Below are 13,529 nucleotides of genomic sequence, written 5' to 3' on the forward strand. Positions count from 1 at the left end.
TGATCTCCTCTGCACAGAGGACAAACAAAGGGACAAAATTAGGTTAAGCTCTCATTGTCCTCAAAGGTCTGTGCAAGCGCAGTGTTATGACTCAGCATCGCCACATGTTGAGTGTTTGGTGTGAGACTGCAGTATTGCAAACTGAAGCAGGAAAGCCACAGACGTGGTCCTTTTCTTAATGTGATCTGCAAGTTTTGGTTAGCTCCCGGTGTCCGAGAGCTAGGCTGCAGAAAGGGAAGGTGGTATATGTCGGGAGCCCTGCATGCCTGCAGGGACTCAGCTTTCAAGGCGTACCCCCACCTTTCGCTTTGCCCTTTGCTTCTCTCTCTTGTGACTGTTAAACTTGTCCTCGGACTTTAGGGACATGTAAAATCAAACCGTCAGTCTTCCTTCATGCTCCTCATCCAAAAACATTTATGGTTTGGAAGGCATTAACGATGCTCCCTCTACTGGTCATACCATTTGTGGACCATGCTGCGGGGTTTGAGGATCTGTGGGTCAGGTAGTGTGTGGTGCTTGGAAATGCAAGTGCCCTACCTCAGATGGCTATTTCTTATTCTTGCTGCTCTCTGAAATACGAGCCGATGCATTTTTAAAGCTCCTAATTGATTTTGTACTGATGTAGCCAAAAGAGCTGCTGGCTCTTTGGACTGTTGATAATTACTTCAAAGCATGTCTTGCCGCAAGAAATGTCATCCTTCTCCCCACCTCCACTACATTTCCTAACCTGCTCGCTTCGTATTTCCCTTTGGTCTCCCACGTGCCTGCAGCAGAACGCCCGTTGGCATTAATTAATTACATGAGTCATAAATAGCTCCAGGCTTCTTACCAGAGGAGCCCAGCCTCAGCCAGCCACTGATGCATTCTAGCATGACCTTGCAAGGATGCGCCAGTTCCCTCCCAGCCCCCATTTATATACATTATTTATCTTCTGCTCAGGGAGGCTGCCCTCTCGCAAAGTGGCTTCATTAACTTTTGCAATAAGATCTAAACGACGGGCTGTTAATGAATATGGTTGCAGTTAGACAGGCTGGCTTGCGGGCACCGTCCCCTTGTAGGTAGAGCAACGTGCCGTGCGCGTGTTCCCAGGCAGTGGGACTCAGCGATAGCTGTGTTGGGTGGCAATGCTCCCACTTGGAAAGCCGACAAAGCACGGCTACTGGTAGGAGGGCATCAAGTTGGAGAACTCGGGTTTCATCGCTCTTGTTCCCCTTGTGCAGCTACGGCCGGTGCTGTCGGGGCGAAGGTTTTGCTCAGCGGAGGGCAGGACCTGAGCCATCCCAGCACGATGGAGACGCCTCGGTTCTGCTGTTCCAGTCCGAGACTCCCCCGTGGTCAGAGGTGGGGTGTGTGTGTGCAGATGCGCTGGCAGCACATGTTTGCTGATAGCGTGCCTGCGTTACCCCAGGCTCCAGCTGGTATTTTGCTTTCAGCCGAACTAATCGGAATTTTATTTAATAATCCTTTGTTCTACCCGTTCCGCAGAGTTAAACATACACTCCTATTTGTGCTAATAAATGGTTGTGCAGGCCGGTACCTTCCCACACTGCTCAGAAAATAGATCCTGTAGGATGAGTTGCGTTTGGGAGTTTAAATTACTTCTGTATTGAAGAATATCCATGAAAAAGGCTCCCTGGACTCGCTGATGCTGAAAGCCCAAGGGAGTGCGTGATCCAACAGCTGAGTGATTCGTGTCTCCCACAGAAGCACTAGACGCTTTAGCATTGCGCTTTTCTAGTCTAGTCCCAAGAAGCTGGGGATGCTTTATGAACCACTTCATATGGAGCGATGTGTATTTCTTCTAGGGTGGCTAGTGGCTAGCTGATTGACTCCTTTGAACACCCGAGTCATGTACCAAACTCTTGCTCCGGCTGGGAACAAAAAGTGGCTCATTTCTTGCAGAGCGGAGGGAGGGGGCAGCAATTCGCAGATGAAAGGCAGAGGCAGCTCCTTCCTTGTGAGAGAAGGGTCAGGGCGGGCGGGCGGGCGGGCCTCGGGGAGATGCCGGTTTGGCAGCCCCTCTGCCTTGCCTCCTCCTGTGTCCCGGGCGGTGGCTGCGTGCCCTGCGTCGCAGCTGGCCAAGCGGCACAGCGCTGGCACAGAGGCAGCAGGGGCAGCTGCCTGCATCTCCGGAGACGAGGCTTGGCTGCCTCCGGGCTTTTATTTATTTTGCTTAGTGAAAAAACTAAGGCTGCAGTGAATAAATAAAAATGCAAAGAAATGCAAAGGTACCACCTGGCCCCAAATTTTCTGTTATACTTTTAAAGGAAAGGAAGGCTTACAGTAGGAAGAAAACCACGTGGACTCTCACTGGGATAAAATTTAATGATTTTTGACTTGAGGTCTGAGGCGTAAAAGAGTGGCCTTTGCCACATTCAAACAAGAAAGAAGCTGATTTTGAATACAGAAAAAGATGAACCCTGCCGCTTAGCACAGATCTGTGCATTAACAGCTTACAAGATTAAATATTGAGGGAACAGCTACTGAGGAGCAGCAGCGGAAAGCTGCCCATCTTATGTCTTAGGGCATTAGGGGAGGCTTTAAGCTGGGATGCAGGACTGAAACAGGATCAGTGGAGGCAGTGACACATGCTGCTATGCCCTGGGCCGGCAGCTGGAGCAGAGCGACCAGCCTGCAGGACTGCTCTGGGAGGGCTTCTAGATGGGACAAGGTGTAATTTGATGACGCTCCTTCTCTTTTGAAGCCTGCATGGAGGGTATGACATTATGGGACCGTATCTGCTTTCACTTGGAGCAGGGGGAAAGTGCATTTACTGACTGATATACCAGGGCTGGTGGAGAGCTGATCTTAGCAAACAAATCTGGTAGTGTTCTCTGTTATCATTTTTATCTTTCTGAGTGAGAACAGTGCAGTGGCTGTGGTGTGCAGTAGTTCAATTTAAGGCATTTGATGCAGTGCCATAGAGAGAGAGACAATGAAAAAGAAAAATCTTGTTCTGAATAAACACCCTAACCCCTCAGAATACCCCAAACCCACCAAGCGCTAAACAAATTAATATCTGCCCCTGCGTAGAGCCACCGTTATCAAGTCCACTTGCAGATGAAGAGTGCTTCTCGTGTTCTGCAGCCATCAGTACCCAGGCATTTGCTATGTTACTTTTGTTAGTCAATTTAAGGAGACAGAGTCTTTTCCCACTGTATATTTAAGATGAGATGAAATCAAAGGGCCAAAGAACCTGCGTTAGGCGAGATCAAGACTGCCCGGTGTTCAGAAAGGGTAAGAACATCTTGTTATCCTCAGCGAGGTGATCTAGGTATATATCCAGAGTAGGTCTGGCAACTGGAACAAGTACCTAACAGGAGATGGCTGCATGGAAAGTTTAGAGTTAAAAATACCAAACAAAAATCCACTGGGGTGAGAACAGACTGAATAAAAGATTGTGGTGCAACATCACTGTATCAGAAATAAGCCAGTGCTTTCCTAGCCTCGGTTTTACAGAAGAATCAAAAGCAGAAATGAAAGGCTGTAGTGCCGCTTTGCAGAGGAGAGGATTTTTGCCTTCGGTTCTGATCCTGCCATTACTGAGGGATACTGAAACGATCGAGGGGGCTCAGCAGTGTGCAGTTAGAGCAGCAGTGGGATGGGAGGATGTGACAGTTGAGCAGATGAGACTGGAGATCAACGTTTGTATGATCGTGGGGAAAAATAAAGGAGATTAAATTGTGGTTGCTGTGATAACGCTTTCCTATGAATTATATTCTTTGGGGGAAAAAAAAAGGCATATTCACTTTATTTGCATTCGGTGAAACAGGAATCTGAATTGGCATCTGAAAATTCAGACTAGACAATAGAGGAGAAATACCTTTGTTGGAGTGTTTGGGCCTTGGAGCAGAGCGACGAACTGGCGCTGGAGGTGTTGAGAGAAGGCTGAGACGCCGCGCTGAGGAGAACGCAGTGCAGGAAGTGCAGAAGGTTTGTGCTAACTCGCCCGCGTGTGACAGAGATCCGTTTGGTGACCTTACTGTAGAGGGGAGAAGCCTCTTTTTTTGCAGAGGTGCTCAGCACCTCTCTGACTAATTTTAGCAGGAGCTGTGAGTGCTGGAAGAGGGAGGATTTGCTGAGAGGGTTATAAAGTTTCTGAATCCGCTTGCCCCTTCCAGGCAGGGCTGCCTGCACCACCGCGGCCCCCTCCAGCCCAGCAGCTCAACCGTTCTGGAGGTGCTGTGGGTGCCTCTGCCTCCCACCCGGTGGGCATCCTGCCTCCTCGTTTCCCTGAGACCACTGTTCTGGCACCAACCAGCTGAGACAGCATCACCTTTTTGATCTTAAGAGGACAATTTTTCTCGGTGGAGCTGGCAGGGATTGAATTACAGCAGCGCCTTAATAGAAGACAGGGACCCAGCACATTAAGTGCAAAAAAAAAAAACCAACCAACCAACCCAACACACTGATTAGCAAAAGTAGGCATCTCATCCCAAAGGTGCCATAACCCTTCTGCCGGATAATTTCCCGGGTCTGTCCAAATTAATTTACTGGTTCCATAGATGGGCTTCTCCTCTTGGTGGTTTGGTGAGCGTAGCGAGTAGGTCACATTGATGGGAGCTCCTTGTCCTAGTATTCTCAGATGTGTCTCAAGCTTCCTGGCATCTCTGCAGCAAAGCTGAAGGCCAGCTCTTAAAAACTGTTGCTGCATTTGCAACAATAGGCAGTGCTAGGAGCCACGGGGATGAAGCTCCTTTGGAGAAATGCAGTGCTTGGTTATTAATTTCCTTAAACAAGTTGTACTGCAAATCCCTCATATTTGAGGCATAGAAGGATCTGGGAAGTCAGTGGAGCCTTTAATGTGCTGGAGGGTTTTTTATTCGTGTCTAAAAGATGTACAAAAATCCAGTAACCTCCAAATGTCCCACTTGTATTTGTTTCTTAGTTTGCAGAATGCCTTTCACCATAGCAACTAGGGTTTGATTTCCTCAAGCGCATGAATTTTCATGGATTTGTAGCGGGGGGGAACGGGCCCAAAACCCTGAGCTAAAGCAAAGGTTTTGCAGCATGGCAGTGGCAGGAGCACCACTGGATTTGGCTTGTGAAGCAGGGGGACCCTGAAGGGAGAGGTTCTCAGCTGAACAAAGGCCTGCACCTGGCCCCAAGTGGTTTTATTTGCAAAAAATCAGGCCTGACAGATTAATTGAGACTATTGCTGAATGTTACCCTCCCCACCGCTGCATCACCCTCTGACAGCTGAGGTGGCTTTGCTCCAAAGTTATGAAGAGCTGAGGTTTCACACGGCAGCAGTCAGAGATGTTCACAGAGCTCAGCTGGAAACCTCATACCCTTCCCACCTGTGGAGGTCAGAAGGGTGGTATGGGCCGTGTGAAGCATGCTCCTCTTAGGACTGCAGATGAAACCCAGCTGGGAGAGGAAGGAAAATTGCATACGTTAGTAGGAGAGAACAGAGCTCCAAATGATCTTGAGAAATCAGGCAGAAACAAATGGACTGCTGAGAACAAGGACAGATCCAGGAGGGAGCAGTGGCTTTGGTGCAGGACGGAGAACTGCCTCCACACCAGCCCCACGGACAGGGGTTTGAGTTCCAGGGGACTGCTCCAGAGCACAAGCCAGCTCAGTCTGTCTGTGACAATAAAAGAAAGAAGCAAAGGCCTGTAAAGTAAACTGGTGACTACGCTGGTGCTCAGCCCCTAGCTGAAGTATTTTTCCAGTTTTGGGCACCGTGGACAGGTGCAAAGAGTCCAGAAGGCAACAGTAAGATAATCAGAGGGCTAGAAAATGTCTATGAGCTGAGGCTGAAAGACCTAAGAGTTGTTTTGAGGCTAATAAAGGGAAGGAGGAGGACAACACATAAGAAAAACTCTTTAAGCATGTGAAAGCTTTCACCAGTAGTGGATACTCTGTCCTCCATGCTCTGATGGTAGGGCAATAAATAACGGGCTTAAATTGCAGCAAGAGCTTAGGTGTTAGGAAAATCTTTGTAATGGGAAGGGTAATGAAGCACTGCCCTAGAGGAGCTGGAGAAGTGGAGGTTCCGGTTGTTTTGAGGGAACAGAGATGTTAGTCCGGGATCTGCCACGAATGAGCTCCTCCTGCCTCGGGGAATGAGACGACGGTGGAACCGATGGCCCCTTTTGGTCCTTTCTTCATCTTGTCACTTTATGATTACTATGTGAAATATATGCAAAACACTCATGAGATGGCATTTGTGAACATTCCAAAAGCTTCTTGGCATTTACGTGGCATTTACTTTGGCTCTGTAAAATAAAAATATAGAAAAGAAACCTCTCATTGGTGGTACTTTTCCAGATAGAGATGGTTATATTGTTACTGCTTTCCGAGGGGTGGCACCGGTGATTTAACTGAAAGAGCTTTTCCTGTGTCATAGAGGAGATACCCCTGACTTGCATCCCGTGTTGGGCTTGTGCTACCCCAAGATGCTGGCTTGTTTGCAGTTTCAGGTCTTGGTGGTTCGTGGCAAAGCTTGCGGATATAAATGACATGAGAAGTAGCAAGCTGAATGCAAACGATAAAGGAGTTAGTGCTTTGCTTGTGATACAGATCAGCTGTGCTCCCAAAAGATAGGCCGCTGGGACTTTTATGACCAGATTTTCTCCCTCCTGAAGTCTGCTTGCTTTATTCTTCCAAGGGAGACAAGGTGAAAGGGCCTCTGCTGTCACCTTTTACAACCTGCCAGAGGTTGAAAGAAGATGAAACGGGAAGCGCTGTTCCTCGTGCCATCTGGGTGGAAGGGCTCGATGCTCTGTTGGTGATGGAGAGACACTCCAGAGCCAGCTGCACACTTGCAGAACAAAACAAACGGTCGATCCGCATACGCCCACCGAGCTTTGTGGCTGGTGCTCGGAGGCCTTGGCACAGGCAGCATGCTCGTGGTGGCAGACGACAACTGCCTTCTCTCTCTGCCCTTCCTAGCCCTCTCTTCCACCCTTGCCTTGTGACTCTGCACAACGTCTTAATCCTGTAACACCCGTGCAGTAATGGAAGGTGTTGGATGCCCGGCCAGCGGTCCTTTAAAAAGCTGTGGAAAGGAAGCAGTCGCTAATTTGGAGAGGAGGTGGGGAACTCCGGGAAGAGCTGCCTCTCTGGATGAGTGCCTGTCTACCTGCTCTTCCTACACTTCTCATACATTATTGCTGGCAAGCTTCCAAGCACAATTAAACCTCTGACAGATAATCATTGGTGGAGTGGTGTCCAGGGTGAATAATACAGGAATCAGATATTTCTTTTTTGGCACCAAACTGTTTCAGGAAACATGTTTTGAAAGTTGAAAATAGAAGAAAAAAAATCTGTTAATTGAACAAACTCCCCAGATCTTGACATGTTGCCCAGTTGTGTCTTATCTTCTGGGAGCCACCAGGGGATTCGGTTTGGGGGTTGTCTGTCGTAGTTTGGGGGAGTTTAGGTTGCAAATGGAAAGGGTTTTGATGTGTTTCTCAGGACGAGGAAGGAGCTCTGCCAGCATGTACTGCAGCCTGGGGACTGGGGCAACTTCTGCCGTTTCGTGCTGTGGAGGTAACAGGCTTTTGTAGACCGTTGGGGTGGTCGGCAGGGAGGTGTTGGTAGCAGAAATCCACAAAGTGGGAACAGGGCACAGGCAGGCTGTCCTTGAGGTCCCTCTTTTACCAACAGCTTTCCGCTTTGTGAAGCGGTGTTCATGAGTCAGCCTGTCGGGGAGTGACAGAGGTGCTGCTCCGACCTGAGAGGCTCTGGCAGGTCTGTGTGGGAGGTCGCAGGAGTGAGGTGTGTTAAGCAGGTAGGTAAGATCCCAAAAGCAGGATTGGAGACTGGTTTGTGCAGCAAAGGAGGTTAATCAGAAGAGCTCTGATGGATTGTTTGACGGAGTTCAGTGGAGTCTTAGAGTCCATCAGTGTTTGAGTGTTACTTTCACATTTCTAAACCTTTTTTTTAAAAAGTTTTAATCCATCTATGTTTTTTGCCATCAGTAACTTTTCCTCTATCGATCCTTTTTGCTTAATGCTGGTACCAGCTCTGTAATACAGCAGTTTGCTGAAGAGTCGGCGCCTTCCCTGCTGTAGCTGGCATGGGTACCACATTTGTGCTTTAGCCAGATGATTTGGAAGAGCAATTGTTCTCTGCTCATCTGCAGTGTTTTCCGTCCCAAGCTGTGGACGTGTTATACAAGCGTTAATTCAAATGTATCATCCCTCATGAGATGGAAAAATAGCCCGAGGTTTATTTGGGCAAGTCACAGCCTATGGTCTGATCCTGTCTGGGTCCCTCCCCTCCCTTGTAGTGTAAGGTGGTGCAAGAAGGGTTTGGGGTGTTGGGGTCATGCTCTGCTGCAAGTACTGCCGGGAATATCCAGGGGAGGGTGCAGAGAGTCTGAAAACAAGCAGGTTTCATTGCTCTGAAGAGGTTGAGGTATCTCTTCAGAAACGCCACTTAATTTTTCTCCACGCTTGTCAGTGGGTGCCTGGGATTTTGTTTGCTTCTTCCCTTCCCTGAAGGAGATAACAGCACCGTAGCATGCTGATCTCCCACGGAAAGCAACCTCCCATCCCTCCCGGCTTTCCAAGTTTGTTCCTTCATTCACCGCTGCTCCTGATCAGGACGTGTCGGGGGTAGCGGCTGCTGCCGGGCGAGCTGGTAACTGTTGTCACTGCGTGCAGAGCAGATGAAGCTGTAAAGCCTGCGGCTCCTCTGAAGCTTGAGTTTAATCTCCTGGTTTGAGCTCTCTCCGGCGCTGCTGTCTGCTGCTGGACCCTGATTCCCGGCGCGATCTTGCATGGCCACAGTGCTGGGTTGCCTGTCAAAAGCGATCCTCCTGCACGTGTTCTCCCAGAGAGGCAGAGATGAGTGGCACTCAGCCTGTTCGCGTGCCTTCCTGGAAGGGATCTTTTGGTGGATAAACACCTTCAACCCGGGCGAAACAGAGGAGAAGGGATTGCTGGCGTCCCGTCCTCAGTATGGACTGCGCAGCAGGAATGCCAGTGAGCTCATCCGCAGCCGTAGGTTCCCGGGGCTGCAAGCCTCTTCCTTCCTGCGTCTCAGAAGTTGCTAATTTTTGTGCTTGTTCCAGATACAGAAAATGGGACCCCCCCCTCAGCTCCCTGCTGAGGGCAGCCGGGTTTCTTAGGCTGATTGGTCACAGACTAATGACATTACATGCCTCTGCTCGCCCCCAGCGCTGATTCACCAGGGACAGTTTTGTGCTGTTAATCTATAATACCCCTACCCTAAGGCACTGCTTTCTGTGGCTGGAGTTCACAACAAAGTGAGCTCCCCACAGGCTGGGGGGGTATGTGTGTATGTATGCATTTTATCCTGTGATAATGCTGCTCTTTGGTGGTAGTTTTTAATTGCAAAGCATTGCAGTGAATCGTCGTTCCCTTGGCATTTCTGAGCACCGAGGCTTTCAGCAGGGCTGCTTGGACTTTTTATTAATTCAGGATGGGTCCTTTTGGCTGACTACCGTAGACGACGTAAGGCTTTAAAAACTGATCAATAATCCTGATGGTAGCAGCAAAATCCAGGCCAGGCAGCGTGAGTGCAAGCCAGAGATTACGTGAAGGAAGTTTTAAATACCTATTACTCCCTTCCCTCGTCTGGACTTATTTTGTCCTCCCGCTGCCCAGTGCCTCTCCAGGCGAAGCCATTAATATTTCTCATGCTTGTTGAGCCCCTGACAGGTGATTTAAAAGCACCAGTTTGCGTTGGCATCTCCGCTCTTCATAAGCGGAGCTGAAGTGCGTCGCTGCTGTCCTTACGTGGATTAGTGCCGTGATTTATTACCGTTGTTTCCAGGTTTGAACACAAAGGTGCTGTCTCATTCTGGGAGGGTTGTCTGTGGGAAGCGAGCCCCCAAGGATGGCTGCTTGACAAATACCCACGCTCGGGAACACAACATAATTTAGACACACATTTTAAGTGCTTCATCGCGGAATCGTTCTCCTTTGCATTTGTTTCTACAGTCCTCCAGTAAAACCTACTTTATGGGCTAAGGCAAAAGGGGGAAAAAATGCGGAAAAGAGGCATCCTGGGTTTTGATCTGTTGCTCTGCCTTTGATAAGGAAGTTGTTGTGGTTTGAGGGCTGAAGTTTATACTAGCATTTTTGGCTCAGGTTTGCAAGGAGCAAGTGGTTTGATGTGTGATGCTTTCTCTCCCAAAACAAGTCTTCAACCTCTGTCTTCCTTCAGAAAATGATTGTCACGCCCCAAGGGAGGCCTGCTATGTAATTTGTGGGTAATAGAGGGGAACGGACCTCGGAGGAAGAAGGGTTTCCAACATCTGAACGGAATTGTCTTAAATGAGAGAAATTGGGGTGTTAGAAATAACAGGCATGCTGCTGGCTTTTCCTGGCTCAGAATAAATGACTTTGGGGGCAGAAATGGAGAAAAGCATGCTTTCTGGGAGCTACCGCAGGGCTGCCTACCTTTCATCGTTACCTGCGCGGTTGTGTCCTTGGCCCCAGCACCCCAGAAGGGAGAGGGAGAAGGAGAAGCCCTTGCACACGTGGGCCTACAGTAGTTTGCAGGCTGACATGTGAGGTATGGGTTGTCCATGGAGCAGTACGCTCCCTCTCTCGGGAGCTCATGGCTTTCGGCACCGGCGGCACAGCTGCAAATCCCTGCGGGTCCTGAGAGGGTGCTGTGCTGCTCTCTAGGCACCGGCTGCCTCCCCCTGGGAGATGCCCTGTCCTTCTAGGCATCCTGGCTGAGCGGTTTCCCAGCCTTCGGCTGTGCTTTGGAAGGCAGGGCACATCTCTGGCACGTTTGCTTAGAGGTGCTGGGTCTGGGGTTAAAAGTTAACAATGCTCTTTCCTTATTCAGTTCTAATTTAATTTGGGAAGGCAGCAGGGAGACAGAGGGCACTTAGTCTGGTAAGTGCTATTCCCCTGATGGGAGTTAGTAGCTTGCACAGCGTGCGTGGTGCGGACTTCGTAAGCTGACCTTTACCTCCATCAGGTTCATTTTCATTTATAATAATTTTTAAAAAGCAAAGAATCCCAACCCCCAACCTTTTATTTATTCTTTAGGCAGTGAGGACGTAAATCCTTCAGCGTGTTTGGATTTATAGAATTACTGTGCTTTTGCTGAGCCTCACATCCCACTCCAATCAAATGACACGGCTTTCGGTAACCGTGCGGGTGATAGCGTTTTTCCTCCTCCTGCCTCCCTCCTAGCTGCTCCTGATCCGCACCTCCTCGCGCTCCCTGCAGCCTTTTTGGGGAAAGGTGGGCCTGTGGCACCCGTGGGAAGAGACAGGAGGGGGACTAGGCAAGCCTTGGGGTTATCAGCATTTGCACATGAAACGTAACAACCTCCACGTATCTTCTTTCCTGGCCTAGAATAAAAAAATGCTAAAATGCTTTTATAGAAGGCATTTCATCAGCTGTGCTACAGGCCTCCTCCGAAACCGGAGCGTTTCCGTGGTGGCTGGGGAGAGGGGGGAGATATAAATATCTTTCTCGGCTCTGCTTGGCTTCTCCCCAAGATAAATAGAAGTGAAAGTCGAAAGGAGAGGCTTGGCCTTCTGAAATCTCTTCCCGAGCCTCCGGGGACCCAAGCACAGGATGCTTTCATGATGGGAAGCCAGCTCTCAGCGTTTCAGGGGTCTCGGAGGATGATGTTTGAGGGGCCCCCTCCCCACCGCCCGAGGCAGACCTCGGCCGTACGGTGGCTCGGCTGCGATCCTCATGCCTGGCGTCCGGTGGCTCCTGTCATGGGAAGCCTCAGGGAGCAGAGAAGCGTCGGTGAGAAGCCGGCTTGAAATGAGAGCGGAAAAAAATATCTGTGGTTGTCCTCTAAATCTTGTAGCATGTTTACCCTCAGAAAGTACAGCTACATTACCAAAAATCAATAGTTCTAGCAGCGTTCTCCTTGGGAAACACACACACGCTCGGACACATGAGAGGTGGTAGGTCTTAAAAAAGCCAAGGGAATACAAAGTGCTTTGGTACAAGGGTTTTGCTTCACTTTTAGCAGCGTACAAATGGAGGGCCCTTGACATGGGCAGTGTCTTCTGGGACTTCCTGATTCTCTTTCTGGGCCGATGTGCCCGAGGCTGTGCGAGGCAAGAGGGGCTGGGGGGAGGGTTTGTCTCATTAACTAATTTTTGCTTTGAAGTACATGTGTTCTGTAAGAGAAACAGGTTGTGGTGTGCAAAGATAATGTAAACAAGTGTTTGAAAGACTCTTCCTTTGGCTGTTTTGTGTAAAGGTTTGACTTTCAGGGCTGCTGATGGGACCGGCACATCCCAGCGTTTCATTTGTTTTCCTCATGTTTGCAAAGACTTCATTCTACAGAACGGAATGCATCTCGTCCCCCTTCTCTTTTAAAAAAAATCCTTTTCAGATCCTAGTATCTCCTTGTTTACCAGCGCACCTACCGCTCCCTCTGTTAGGAATGGAGAGAAGTGATTTCCATTTTTCCTGGGTGTAGAGTGCTCTGCGAAGAAAGGGAGTGTCGAAATGAACAACCATTTTGACAGAGACGGGTATTAAGGTTTGGGGTGAGTGGGCACGCTGGCAGCAAGCACTGCAGCAAGCCCTGGAGAGCTGGAAATCATCCTTCCTTCTCAGATCAGCCAAAATGAAAAGAGAAAGGAGACCAACCCCTTTTTACTACCATCTCTTATTAATGAGACATTTTATCCTAAGTCCTCTAACATGAACTACGCAGGCTTTGGGAACATAATTAATCTTTCATTGTATAAATCTTTAATTGTATAAAATGGAGTTTGTATGGCTGTAGTCATTTCTCTTCTCTCTTTTCCTCCTTTCCCTGTTTGAGATGCTCCCTTAGCACAACTTCTTTGCAACAGGGTGCCCAGCTTTAGGGCAGCGGCCACGTGGAGCCGCACACACGGTGTCCCCTGAAGCCAGGCTGCTGCCGTGGGGCCTCTTGCTGGGACGGGGACCTGCGTGACCCCTGTGGCGGAGCTCCTGGCTCCTGCCGAGTACACGCTCAACACTCTGAAGAACTGGCAGCAAGTTGAGGCTTAATAGGAGTCTGAGTGATTAGCGGTGAATTACTTTGGGCCCTGTGCAAAGTAAGCCCTTGTGCCGGGGTCTTAAGGGACAAGCGTCACCCCAAAGGCAGGGAGGGCTGCAGGGAGGTGCAGGTGAGCCAGAGGCTGATCTCCCAGGCAGGCACGCTGTGATTAAATGGTCCGGCACAGAGAAACCCAGCTCGTTTGTGTTAACCCAGGTGCTTTTTGCAGAAGCAGCTTGACGGTCAACCGCCGGTGCTGCCACACAGGCAGGTCCGGGGAGGAGGAGGTGGTCCCTGGCAAGTGGGCTGCTGGCCGCAAGCACTCTGTAGCACGTCTGGCTGCAGCTGCAGCCGTTTCAAACCGAAGCAGGGGCTTAGCAGTCACTGAGAGCTGGCACGCATAAATACCCCTTCTCTTCAGAGATGCCGTTCTGACTGGCGGGTGTCGATGAGGAATTGCTGACTTCAGCCAGATCCTGAGCGGAGAGTTGTCCGGATGAGCCGGCAGGCTCTGGATTCATTACGGTGCCTGGCATCTGGTCTGTGGCCCACCTACCTCGGCCGTGCTCCCTTGGCTGAAGCCCTGC

At 49.7% G+C, this 13,529-nt stretch overlaps 1 protein-coding gene across 6 annotated transcripts in view; it reads left to right on the forward strand.

Moving 5' to 3' along the window:
• Nucleotides 1-13,529, forward strand: part of LOC141945738 (testican-2-like) — a 46,955-nt gene that overhangs the window by 22,972 nt on the left and 10,454 nt on the right. Inside the window, exon 10 of one of the 6 annotated variants that reach the window (XR_012629590.1) lies at nt 3,773-3,933. The exons of the other annotated variants lie outside the window; for them this stretch is intronic. The gene's annotated coding sequence lies outside the window, so the exon portion shown is untranslated. The remainder of the gene's footprint in view (nt 1-3,772; nt 3,934-13,529) is intronic. 6 annotated transcript variants of the gene reach the window in all.

Source organism: Strix uralensis, chromosome 7 (genome assembly GCF_047716275.1).
Source record: "Strix uralensis isolate ZFMK-TIS-50842 chromosome 7, bStrUra1, whole genome shotgun sequence".
Lineage (NCBI taxonomy): Eukaryota > Metazoa > Chordata > Aves > Strigiformes > Strigidae > Strix > Strix uralensis.